Source organism: Dermacentor variabilis, chromosome 4, assembly GCF_050947875.1.
Source record: "Dermacentor variabilis isolate Ectoservices chromosome 4, ASM5094787v1, whole genome shotgun sequence".
Lineage (NCBI taxonomy): Eukaryota > Metazoa > Arthropoda > Arachnida > Ixodida > Ixodidae > Dermacentor > Dermacentor variabilis.
Genome location: NC_134571.1, coordinates 89,647,379 through 89,660,583, shown reverse-complemented (window position 1 = coordinate 89,660,583; position 13,205 = coordinate 89,647,379). Strand labels below are relative to the sequence as shown.

The 13,205-nt window shown below is 48.4% G+C and overlaps 1 pseudogene; it reads left to right on the top strand.

Moving 5' to 3' along the window:
* The first annotated feature begins 12,820 nt into the window (after positions 1-12,820).
* LOC142580653 (U2 spliceosomal RNA) lies at positions 12,821-12,953 on the top strand (annotated as a pseudogene).
* Positions 12,954-13,205: the final 252 nt, after the last annotated feature.

The window sequence follows — 13,205 nt, the reverse complement described above, 5'->3', positions numbered from 1 at the left end:
GCCGTCTTCTCGTCCGGTGTGCTTATCACCACGATCTATTGCGTCGGTTTGGGGCAAATTGGGACGACTTCGTCGCTGCTCACTCCTGATTCATTGCGTATTGGCTCGTCTAGGCTGGCGCTGCGCGTGTTTCTGATGTTCAGCCCGTGTCTAGGTCTGACTATTATCTTGATGGTCGTCTCTAGGTAGCCTGAGCATCTTGCTTGCCGCTAAAATCTTGTTCACTATGCTCTTCGTGCCTCTGCGCGTCGGGCTTCTCGAGCGGGTGCCTTGCTTGTCTGCCTCTTCGGTAGCGTTCACGCGGCCTTTTCTTTTGTGCGTAATTTCGATACATCCATCCGCGTCGCTGTCGCTCGGCTCGTCTCGTGGGATAACTTTTTTTCTTCTCTGGACTTGGTATTCGGGGTTCTTCCCACTTCTGCCTCGTCTACCTCCATTCTGCAGGTGCTTCAATCCTCTGGTTTACAGTGCGACGCCGTTTTCCGCCCTGCCGGGGAAAGGTAGGGACCCGGGCCTAGTCGGCGCTAAGCTTAGCTGTGTTTCTCACTTCGAAAAGTCTTCGAGAAAGGCCGCTCAGCCTGGGTCTCGGTGTGCCTGGGTTCGGGTCGGTTTCCTCTATCCGATAGTGGCCGGCTTTCAGGTATTTGACTCGATAATCCTGCGGAAAGCATATCCGTCGTGAAGTGCGCCCGCAGCGCTGGCGCTTGGAGAAAGAGCTGTTAGTAAAGTAAATGTCTGTCTGTCTGTCTTTTGCAAAGCTCGGAACTGTGTAACTCTGGAAAGCTTCTTGCTGCTGGAATGATGACTTTTGCGATATTGATTTCAGCAGATGGTAATTGGCGAAGCTGACGATCAGAGTGCCAGCAGTTAGTAATACCGGTGTCACACGGGGCACTTTCGATCCCGATCGTGCTCGATCTAGGTCGAAAGTACCCCCGTGTCATCGGCCTATAAGGCATCACGCCGGGCGCTACGACTCGCAATTAAGAGTTCAAGTATCTCCGAATGTGGCCATTAAAGAATACGTCCCCTCGTTTAAGCTCCACATGGGAAGACCCCACCCACCATCCCTTGGTGGGCTTGCGGCTCTGTTTTTCACAGAGAAGCTGTTAAGGGATAGTTTCCCCACTATCGTGTCCGCGTGTAGAAAAGAAACTGTGATCATCAGCGATAGCTCGAGCGTCGTGGTCTTATTCCACAGCTGGCTCCGTTGCCGCTCGTCATTCAAGCGTAGAATTTCACTTCTCTTCGGTCGTCGTAATGAGCTTAATGAGCGCTATGAGCTTAAGGGGGTAAGAGCCATTCATTGTCTTACGTGACGGACAGATTTAATTTTGAAACAATTTAATTTTGAAGAATCACAAGCGGCAATGCCGGGCGGATGCTGCTAACCAAGCCACCGAGCAAACTCGAGACATCGGACGCAAGCGACAACGGCGGACAGTGGGCATATACCGTCACTGACGTCGTTCTCTCCGTCGCAGCCGAACGTGCGTGTAATCTCATTAAGAAACACTAAGACGGAGCCAATAATTGAGAAAGACTTTAATGAACCGTAGGCATTTACCCAGCGATACACGTTTCAGCTTCGCTGGTTAACCATCTGTACGGAGTGCTTGGGCTGATAATTTTTCAGTAGCTTGCATCTTCGTTTCCTCAAACTCGCTTCACTTTAATGTCAATATGCCTGGTAAACCAGTGTCTGCCGTAGAAGTCGTCGATACTATGGCTTGCACCAGTCCATGAGCTAGCTCGTCAGATGCCGGAGTAACCTCGTGTTGTATCGATCCATTGTGTTCGCTAAGTTCAGGCAGAGGTACTAAACGAAGTAGACATAAACGACTTCTTTAGTTTATACGCTACACTCCGACACCCTTGTAGAGGTCGGATGCAGAATTGGTTATTAGGGGTCAACACCCAATCACTAGCAGATATTGACATTCGTAGAATGGAGGCGCAGTTTTGCTGACGACGGAAGCGAATGCGAGTCATTGATCTTAGCATTCGAGTTGGTAATGGGATAGATAGTGAAAGGTCATTAATGAAGAGCAGATAATTCTGCCACGTATTTGACCACTTACGTGCTACCTCGCACTGAGAAAGATATTGGGGACAGAAAAAGTCCTAGGAGCTTGAATTATGAACGAGGAATTATATGGTTCCCCCCTATTTCCCCTGGCAGCGACACAGGAGGCGAACAAGCGCAAGTGTCTCCGCAGACCTTGTTCACGACGCCCGCTGCACCTGCAGGAAAAAAAAAATAGTTGGCACAGTCGTTGAGCAGGAAGTGCGAATGTAGCGTATAGTTAGTCATGCGGATGTGGTGCGACCAGTGGATCGAGGAAATGCGTGAGCGTGTGCAAAGCAGTACAGGTAGTCGTGCACACGGATGTATTCCTTTACCCCGCAAAATATCACTTCGGCATGACACTGTTCTTTCTCTTGATATGCTGACGCCTTAAAGGCAGAATCTGTGACTTCGCATACTGCCGTTTCGCTATCCGTCTGCGTGTGCCTTAATTAACCAAGCGGCACATTGGTTCGAAGGCGAAGTAGCTAGTTCTAGCGGGCACCGATGCAGAACGTGTTCTCGACGTACTGTTCACATTCGCAACGGCGTCGAGCGAAGGTCCACCATCCATTCTAACCAAGAATTAACAAAGATGAACAATAGGAATAGCAATGACGCATCGTGGCCGGAGAGTTGAGCATGATCCAATTGGCGCATGATCTGTCCGCGATCAGGACTGTGAAAGAGCGCGTATAGCGCTTTTACAATTTTGTTGAGTTGGTAAGAGTGGCTTGTATTTTTTTACTTGTTTTTCGGTCGGCTATACACGAGTTGAAGAAAGTCTTTTTGTTTGTTTTGTTTTCATAGATTATTTTCACTAACTCATATTTTATATTTATTTAAATTTTAATTAAAAAAAGTTAGTCGAACAATCCCGTTCGACATCAAACATTTTGCTACATGTAATTGCAAAGTCCCGTCTCCCGCATAAAGTTATAGAAAGAGTGGAAATATGATCCGTGACTCCAGCCGAGCAAGTTTGGTCGCTGGTTGTGTTGAAGACCTTCATGGTGCAATTGACCTCGACAGAGGATTCGCAGCCCGTGGCTCTTCCACTGAAGTCATGGTGCAAGTCATGCCTCCCGTACTGGCGTACAAGATAGGGGATTCCTTTCTTTTGTTATCTGCTCGGCTATCCTCAATCGCTTTCTTTATTTTCTCTCTCTTTATCCCATTCTCCTATCATACTTCTACTATTTGATTATCAACCAATCCATGAGATTACGTTTGTGCGATTGCTAAAACAGGAAAGTTACTCAACCCAAAATAGCATGTTACACCACGCTTGTTCTTTTCTATGGCTCTCCTATAACCGCTGTAAATTGCTGTCTGGGTTTCCGCCATCCGTTAGTGTAGTAAGTGAAACGACGAACATTCTTTCAGGCTTACTTCTGGGAAAACAGAATGGATTGCATAGTGCTCCACCACGCCACTCTGCGCGCTCAACTTACTTCAAGAAGAACTTGCGTCCACGCTCTTTTCTTGTATTCACAATCCCGTCGCTACGTTTTATGGTTTGAGTCGTTCATACACGTTGCAAAAAGCACTTGGAGCGAAAAAAGCCTTTATAGGCGCATTACTGGCATCACGCTTGGTGTAACTCAAAAATGAACCGTATTTTATGATAAGATTGACAGCAGCGGGAAATGCTCCTCTGTACCGTTTTTTTACGTCTCCCTTTTTCTACACAACCATCGCCACACATGGAGAAAAAAGAATCAAAGGACAAAAGACATCTACAAAGGTCCTTTTTTGCCGCTTCTTCAGGTGTCGGAAAACATGAAGTAGTCTTTTTCGTTCTCTCTCTCTCTCTCTTTCCGTCTTTTTCATGTGCGCGCAGAGCGGTAAATCGGATATGGCTGTCGCCTCTCCTGTCTGAAGGTTCGGAATGCTACTACACGCAGCTCTGTGCAGCCGGCTATGTTTGTGGGCATTTCCCAACGGTGTCTAAAATAAGGTCCATCGAAGTCTTGCCGGGCACTGCATATATAGTGACGGGCTATACAGAGCGTTGGTTCAGTCGTTTCTGCGTCGTAGTCAAGCGTGCAGGGTGTTTCGACACAACCCTTTGACGCAAGTGACGAAAACACACGCCGCAGACGCGTGTCGGCTTTGCAATGACACGTATTCTGTTGATGACTCGCATTCAAAAAGTATTTCCAATATGAGTGCCGTTATTGGCAAACAAATGTTGCCCTTGACATAACAACGCGGCATTTTCTTTCGTTTTGGTAATTTACAGATCTGTGAAAATGGTGGTCGCTGCAATGCTCTATAGAAGTATGCATCACAAAACTTTGGCGCTGTTTTTGTCGATTATTTCTGTACGACGAAGGTGGAGGTGGAGATGGTGACCACTGTGGTGAAAAACGAAACTAAAAGAAATCTAAGAAGCACAATGCTGTGTTCACTTTCGACTGTATTATAGGACGCAAGAAACAACAGCAACAACGACGACGACGACGACACACCTGATGTAGGAAAGGAATAATTAAAGATCATAGTCCAATAAAGGCATGGACAAGCGCTAATCTTCCAATGAAGATTTATTGAAAAGACGCCGCATTTATACCAAGCGCATAACCAGCATTGGGAAGCACATTGGTGATATCAGACCATGATGACCAAAACAAAAAGTTGTACACTGCGTATCAGTCCTTGTTTTTATTTCCATGCGATTTTTTTTTGCTCATCGTTATGAACAAACTGCGCAAGAAAAAGAAAACGTTTTGCTAAGTCGAGAAAGGAACTCGAAGGGAACAGGGAAAGAAGTAGTGGTTATTCATTCAGTCGCGCCGACTAATTTACTCAGATCGCTGCTTGGCAGTTTGGATGATATTGCTCACTTTTATTTATACGTTTAACGCGGAGGGATTGGACGCAGGTGCAGCACAGTTTTGTTGGCGACACCCCATGAATTCTCAGGTCGTATAACGTACTGCAGGTTCCCATAGATTGATATCCTGCACAAGCATCCTCGTCACTCAATCTTACTCAGCGAATTTTGTCCAAAAGCTTCTCAAGCAATCTCAAGCAACAGCCGAGTGCCCTGCAAAGAAGTACGCGCATTGGGCTTCGGAAGATGCCATTCGTCGGGAAAGTTGATGAAAGCAGCGGCAGCAGTGCTTTGTTCATTCGTGGGAACGGACTACTAGCACGACGACACGAAGTGCGCTTGCTCCTCTTTTGTGCGAGGATGGCCGCAGCTTGGCGAGTGCATCGCCTTTCGCCAACGTTACACCGGCGGCGTTTTCTTTGAGGACTGCAGACGCCGCCGACTCGGATGCACCTGCAGGACGAGTGAAAGACGATAGCAGCGCCGCCCGCGGAATCGAGGTGCATGCGTTCTCGCCGTCTGCGCACTACCCGAAGCCGCCGTCGCGATCCGTTTGGGCACGTCCCAGACAAGAGGCGCGAGAAGGTCGACGCGTTCGTAGGCGTAATTAGACGAAAAGGTCACAACGCACGCAGTCGATGCGACACCCGTCTGGCTCACCGTTTTTATTTTTTTTTATGCGAAGCATATTACTAGAGCTCAACCCAGCTCCTCAGGCGCGGCGGTGTCGCCTTCAATACCACGTGAGACCGTGACGTCACGACAGAGGAGAAACGGGGCTCCAACTCGCGCCGTCACTCGCAGCGTCGCCCCCCGCATCGGACGCGGTGAGCGTCGAGCAACGCACACGTTCGGCGCGACAACGAAATGTGCGCCTGAGCAAGCGCCGCACGCCTGAGCCGACGCCGACGACACCGGCTTTTCTGCGATACGAGCTCCTTAACGCTGTCGCGTTAAAATAAAGGCTAGTATGCTTCGCGTCCTGGGCTTAACCTTAGCTAAGCCACAGCCATTTTTTTTCACAACCATACCTTTTAACGGCACTTGATGCAGCTACCATGACGTCTGTCGCAGGTATCAGCATTACACAATTCTTTTATGTATGATTGTGACATGATTATACGGACATTGGAGGCGCGTTTTCGCTGTCGGGGCTGCCGTTGTCACCACCGTGCTGTCCCGAGCGATGTCCAAGTGTCCAAGTGCGAGGAGAATGAAGGGCCCGTGCGCCGTGCGATGGTGGTCGACGTGATCTGTTGCGGATGCGAGGGCGACTGTGTGAGGATCGAGCCGTGAACGCTGGTGACAACGCCCGCAGTCTTCCTGCGCGTCCAATGTTCGAGGTCACGAAACGGAGATCACGCTGCCTGCGGCTAGAACCCTAGAGGAGGAGAGCGTGCGCCTCTTCCTTTAGCCTGGCCGTGGCTGCAGCGGCTGCCAAGGCGGCGGTCGAGCTTGCAAGAGCGAGCCGAGACAACGGGTGGTTTTACGCGCGCCTGGTGTTGCAGGTCACGTTATCTGACATGGAGACGGGGCATAGTTTAAATGGGGAAGCGCTCGGCGACACGAAACGTTTACTTTGGGACAAGCCGGCGCGCCCTCGGTTGCACGCCTGCGTTGCGACAGCGAGTAGTCGTCGTAATCGAGTGAAATCTCTTCATGTTTGCCTTTGGGCGCGTGACACCGCGTTTGGATAGTTGGAAAGGGAATCTTTCCTACAACTTATACAGCCCTAAAAACTACAAGCCTTACTTCGTGCAGTTGCCTAATACTTTGTTTTCGCTATCAATTATCAATGCTTCTCCTTTCGGATGGCACTGTGACTGTTTTAGACATGTGGGGCACTTCTCTGTGCATGCTTATCCCGTGAACATTCTTCCCTCGAGAAGCGTCATACACTGCCTTCGTGAAGTAATAAAACGATGGACACCGACCAACAGAAGTGCTAAAATATGAATAAATCTAAAAGACGTTTCGGCTTCGCTACGGAAGCCTGAACAAGGCTTCCGTAGCGAAGCCGAAACGTCTTTTAGATTTATTCATTTTTTAGCACTTCTGTTGGTCGGTGTCCATCGTATTATTACTTCATGCTTCATCCCGACCAGACGGGCTTCCGTCGAACCCTCGATTTCGCTGCCTTCGTATTCGTGACAGCTAAATGCTACAGGCGGTGGTGCTGTGCGCGAGTCGTGCGCTAAGGCTGCTACCTCGATTATTCAAGCAAGGTTACGCGTCGTTTACATGCGAACACTGTGTTGGCTCTGCATGTTTATTTTGAAATCGAAGCGTTCTTCGCCTACACCCTCCCGGGTTTCTATTATTTGCAGCTGCCGCTACTTTTGCTGGGTTAGTCGGTATCTCAGTGGATACATTTCTGGATATATAAGGAAGTTTATATGTGCGATGAATGCTAGTACCGTCAGAGTGGCGTATGCAGTGGCGTAGCAACAGGGGGGGCCGGGGGGCCGTGGGCCCCGGGTGCAAGGGGCCAGTGAGGGGGCGGGGGGGGGGGGGTGTCATATACGTACGTCTGAAGACGCCCCTCTTTCCGCCGGGCACACCCGGAGAGGGGGGTGACAGAAGACCTATGGGCCCCGGGTGCCAGACGACCTAGCTACGCCACTGGGCGTATGTACTCTCTGTGTGCTGACCGCCAAAGTAGCGCGAGTAATCGCACGTCTGTTCTGCGTAATAATAATACAAAAAAAATATTCCAACATAAAATCTAAGTGTATGATGTCAGCCCATAAGTATCTTTAGGGTACAAGGACCTCCTAATGGAATACGGCATGATATGCAACGGATTCTTTTATTTACCTGATTCTCTTTGATTTAACCATTCAGTATTCAGTATGCGCCACTGTGTATGTGACGGTTGTTCGTCAATCCTCCAGAATCTGTATTTGCCACTGTGACGCAAGATGTAGATAATCCTTAAATGTAGGAAGTTATGCTCTGTACTTCTGTGTGCATACAACTGCAATCACCATTCTTCCAAGCCTCGACAAGCGTCGTACATGGTCTTCTCCCTCCTTCGTCATCGCTAAGACGTTGCAAACTATGCGTCCACCTGATTTGGCGTTTTCGTTACGGCATAACTTGTGAACGGTGTACTGCATGAACAAGAAGACTGCATGACATTAAAGTTGTGACTTTTGCGGTGGGTAAACATAAACATTGCATGAGGTGGCGCACGCTGAATACGGATTGCTATTATTTGTATATCATTTAAGAGGAAGGTTTAGCTCAGAGCTACCTCTGATCACCCTGTGCAAACACATGTAAAATGCAGAAATCATTTTTCGAGACAACCACAGGAACGGTATGGATGAAATTGATTGCATTTGGAAAAGTTAAATTTCGGTAACTCTAGGAAGCAGAATTTTGATTTAAAACCTCGACTTTCCCTACAAAAATTGCCGTGGGGTTAGTTTTTTGTAAAGCAGCACAACGTTGACAAATCTGTAATTCTGCACCAGAAACATATACATCGGTTCTGTAAACTGCATCTGTAAGATCATCTCAAGCGGAGAAATTTGATATATGAATGGAAAGTTAATGTGAAATGGTTACAATGTTTGCGACGCTTTTGCGAAAGTCCGACTCACAAATTAGTGGTATAATTCAGAGCAGGATGTGAATTTTGTCCAGCTCAGATGCATTATTAGGTGTATTTTGCAGAATTATGATATTTTATTTTGCTGCTGAGTTGCATACACTCTAAGTGCCCCTTCTGCCACACAACGATAATCGTCATCTGCCTTGATGCGTTTCCTTTCTTTAACGCTGCGAGCCCGGTACTTTCCAGTAACGAACGGCACGCGCGTTATCAGCATGATAGCATTGACGACAGGAAATGCTGTCATGCTGATAACGCGCGTGCCGTTCGTTACTGGAAAGTACCGGGCTCGCAGCGTTAAAGAAAGGAAACGCATCAAGGCAGATGACGATTATCGTTGTGTGGCATAAGGGGCATTTAGAGTGTAGTCGTCAGTTTGTTACTTCAAAAATATATTTTCTTTAGTTTACAACAATTTTGGTGAACCAACGACGGACCAAATAAAAATATCTGCTTCCTATATTCACGAGACCTTAACCTATTGCTTTAAATACAACAAAATTAATCAAGATCGGTTCAGTGGCTACTGAGAAAGACGGTTTCTCCTGTTCCCATATATGTAGATAGGTGATCCCAAACTAAAGTTTCCTCTTAATACGTACCGCTTGGCTGAAGCTCCGCTTCACATAGATTGCGACATGTGCGTTGGAGGTGTATAACTCTTAATTATTTATTTATTGTTGCTCTCTTCACTAGGTATTGTAGAGGAAAATAATTCTCATCGATAGATGTCTATTGAGTGATTAGGTGTAAGTCCCGAAGGAACACCGGGATTATGAGTGAAGTTGTAGTGAAGGGCTTCGTATTAATTTAGACTATATAGTTGGGCGTTTTCAAGTTGCACCTAAAGCTCGGTATTCGACGTTTTTTTTTTTGTATTCCGTCCTCCCCATAGCAATGCGGCCATGCGGTCAGGAATAGTACACACGAGCTCATGCTCGGCGGCATAACGCGAATAGCCGATCAGCCACCGCGACTGGCTCAAGGGAAGAAGAAAGCTGAGCAGTTTGCGAAACTGGTCCTGCGGAAATCCAATCACTTGAACGCTTTCTTGGCGGTGAGTATAAGCACCGCTTTCCGCGGCAAGAGGCGCCCACACCAACATGGCGACTGCACGGGATGCTTCGGCCAAGCTTCTCCGCATATTAACCAGAACGTGCACGTAACATACACGTGCAACCACGGAAGGACAGGCGGACAGGCAGGCGCACGCGCGCACGTACACACACAAATATGGGCATAATTTTCACTCGTTGAGCGTAGCAGATGAAAACAAGATCGTGAAGTCTGTATACAGGTACTGAACGAATTGAGGCCAACGTCACAGTGTGGGTACTTGTAATTGAAGAAACTGTTGCAATCAAAGAAGGAAAATACTATAGGTCTGTATGAGTTCGAGAAATAGCGTCTCACTATACCACAGTCCAGCTGCACGCACAGGCCGACTCTTACTTTGAATGCATGGTTTCCGGAAACGAATGATCATCACTATAAGCGGATGTACGCGGTACTTCTTTCGCCTCCTTCTCCTCAGCCTAACAAGAATCCCGATGCGTTCGGTGTATTGAACTCCTCTGGCGCGGTTCGCCATGCTGTTGTCTTGCGGCAGTCCAAGACGCAGCATTGCTCATCGAAAGCCACGCTCCGTTGCTGTGACAATTTATCTTCCTCCGTTTCTGCTTGCGTGGCGTACGGTGCGTAGCCGGGGAGGCGCGCGCCTGTTCTTTGTCTGTTTATTCGTGTCTGTTCTTTATCGCCCCCCTTGTTCTCTCGCGCTCAAGATCGCGCTCGTTTGTTGTGGCGGCCCGGAGCCACGTTGTTCTCCCTTCCTTTCGCATAGCTCCCACGTCTGGGAGTACGACGTTGTGGAATGTTAGCGTGGTTGCGCAGCCTCCCACGGCGGCGGGGCTTTGGCCTTATACGCGTGTGATTTAGCGCCCTTAGAAGCCACCGCGCCTGGGTGCGCCGGCGCGTACGTATTACACGGCTGATGCCGTTCAACCGAGGACGCGCTATTCTGTACTGACTCTACACCAACGCTAGCGAGGTAGCGTGCAATTCTACGAAGCAAATTTCAGGCATGTAGACTGAAAGCAGCGCTGGTTGGGCTTTCGCAAGGTTGTGTGGACTTCGCGGCTAAATAGCTAACACGGTGATCTGTGCGAGTAAGCCAATCGTTATGTTGTAGGCGGTTCCTGAACTCCGGAGCTCGCGTAGAGAAGCCGCATCCCTTCATCAGAACGGCCTAGGAATGACACAAAAAGAATCAGGTGAAAAGATTATGCGTGTGTTTTCGCACGCTTTTGTTGCAGTAAATTCGTACTGGAACTCTACAAATGGCGTTGTCAGTGTCTGTTTGCGCATGAATTTCTCCCTTTCCCACTCTATGTTCCTTTGTTTTTTCTTTTCGTGTAAATAATTGAGTTGATAGAAAAAGTGGCAGCACGCGCCTCGCGATGACTGTCGTCAATAATGCGTTTAGCATTGCATTAAGATAGACGTATTGCTTCCGTCGAAACGAGTTATGTATGAGGCGTGTACTGCAGCGGGACTCACGTTTCGCGTTTCCCTAAGAACACTCGACGCCATGTAGCGCCGCCGCCGCGAAACCTGTGAGTGGCCTCATAAATGCATGGCGTGCCGGTGCGTGCGAATGCTTAGAAACGAGTCATGTGGCAACCTGGTTCCTCTCTCGTGCTTCTTTCTGGACACACTGCCCCATCTAGTGGCGCTGCTGAGAAGTCCGCGTGTTGCCTCCGAGATGAGAAGCGTGACACGCCGGCGCCTGCGAACTCTAAGAATTGTTCCCTCGTTTGCTGCGCACCCAGTGGCGCATACTCAGTGGCCTAAATTTTCATTGAAGACCGGCACGTACACGATGCCTTTATGACACAGCTGGCTAAAGTGTCGGGTTGCTGTCTTTGAGGAACTCTTGTAACGTGGGTTTGATTCCGTTCAGCATCGTGTAAATTTAAGGGACCTTTTTTGCTTTAGCATTCTTTGGGTACTTCACGCACTTTCTGGGACCTAGTGTCTATCTATGTACACTTCGATGTATGTATGTTTGTACCTAACTGTTTTCTCGCTTACCTGGGTCAATGGATAGTTCGTAGTCGAATGGGTTGTGCATCGGACTACTGTGCCGAGGGAATAGGGGTCGTAACCAACCGTAGGAACAACCTGGGTCATTGAGTATATGGCAATGTGTATATATGTGACGCTCCTCAATGTGCCTCTTTCATGCCGACATGGGTCACAGTAAATGCTGTACAATGTAGGTACCGGGGTTCGTAGAAATTCTTTGACGCCGACTTGAAGCAAAAGGTATGCGCCACTCGGTCGGTGCTGGTCTTCAGTGAGCCATTTTGATGCCAACTTGGATTACTGGGTGTGTGCCGGTAGGCGTGTACCGCTCTGGCAATGAGGTCGTTGACACTCGTTGAACAGAGTGGAATGATAATTCTGTCTTTCGTTTGTACGGCACAGGCTTCCCCCAGTAAGTGGCATTGTCTTGTTGCGATTCAAGGGTGCCTGGCTGTACTGTAGTGAAGATGAATGCTCGGCGCTGCCGCCACGTCGCCAATTTGCCGGAGAGGCACGAGCTCGAGATTGCCTGGGGCTGCCCTGGTTGAAACGCTGCCAACGCTGCCTGCTGCTCGCGTGCCCTGTCCTTCGCTGGCTTTAGATATTGGTCGAGATGGGCTTCAGAGATGGGCGTACATTCGGATGAGTCGGGTCGGTACGGAAGGATGGCATCGAGTGTAGCCGAACGTTCAGGGCCGTACGATAGGAAGAATGGGGAGCCGTTTGCGGTCGCCTGTGGCGCAGTGTTGCAGGCGTACGTGATGAACGACAAAATAAGGTCCCAATCAGCGTGATCAGAGGCAACGTATTTGGAGAGCATGTCGTCAACGGTGCGGTTAAATCTTTCCGTCATACCATTAGTTTGAGGATTTTAGGCGGTGGTGGTGCGATGAACGATGCGACATTCAACAAGGAGCGCGTTCAGGACTTTGGAGAGCGCATACATTTTCTCCTTTGCGTATATGGCAACGCTTACTGCTCGTGAGTCCATGTGCTGTTCACATACGATTCCAGTATACCCATCGACTTGAAACAATGCATCTTTATTTATTTATTTCGTTTATGGCTATTTATTTTTATTATTAATATGGGCGGAGTGCTTGAAGCCTACCTCCGCCGCGGGTCGATCCAGTATTGCAATATGTTCGGGATCGGCCCACGTTCACCTTTTGTTATTATTGAAGAACAAACAAACAAGAAAAATACATGGAAATCTTGATTTGTTAATTTAATTTATTATTTATTATGATTATTATAATTGTAGGCGAAGTGCTTGAAGCCTGCTTCACCTCCGCCGCGGATCAGCCCGGTATTGCACTACCTCCGGGATCGGGCCACATTTTTGCCCACGGACACGACAGATGAATTAGGGGGCAGAGGTATATAGCTTCGCTGTACAAAATGTGAAAATTAGGCAAGGTATGTTGAGTGAGAGATTTCTCTTATTGCGGGGCGTATCTGGTTGTGTAAAGTATAACCGAGCCGGTCCACTTAAAGTTCTGCAAAATTATGCCGTGTAGAAGCCGACTTCTTTCCTGGCATGCTGGTAGTACGGGGCCATATCGCCTGCTTGTTTGGTTTGAGTTTCAGTAAAG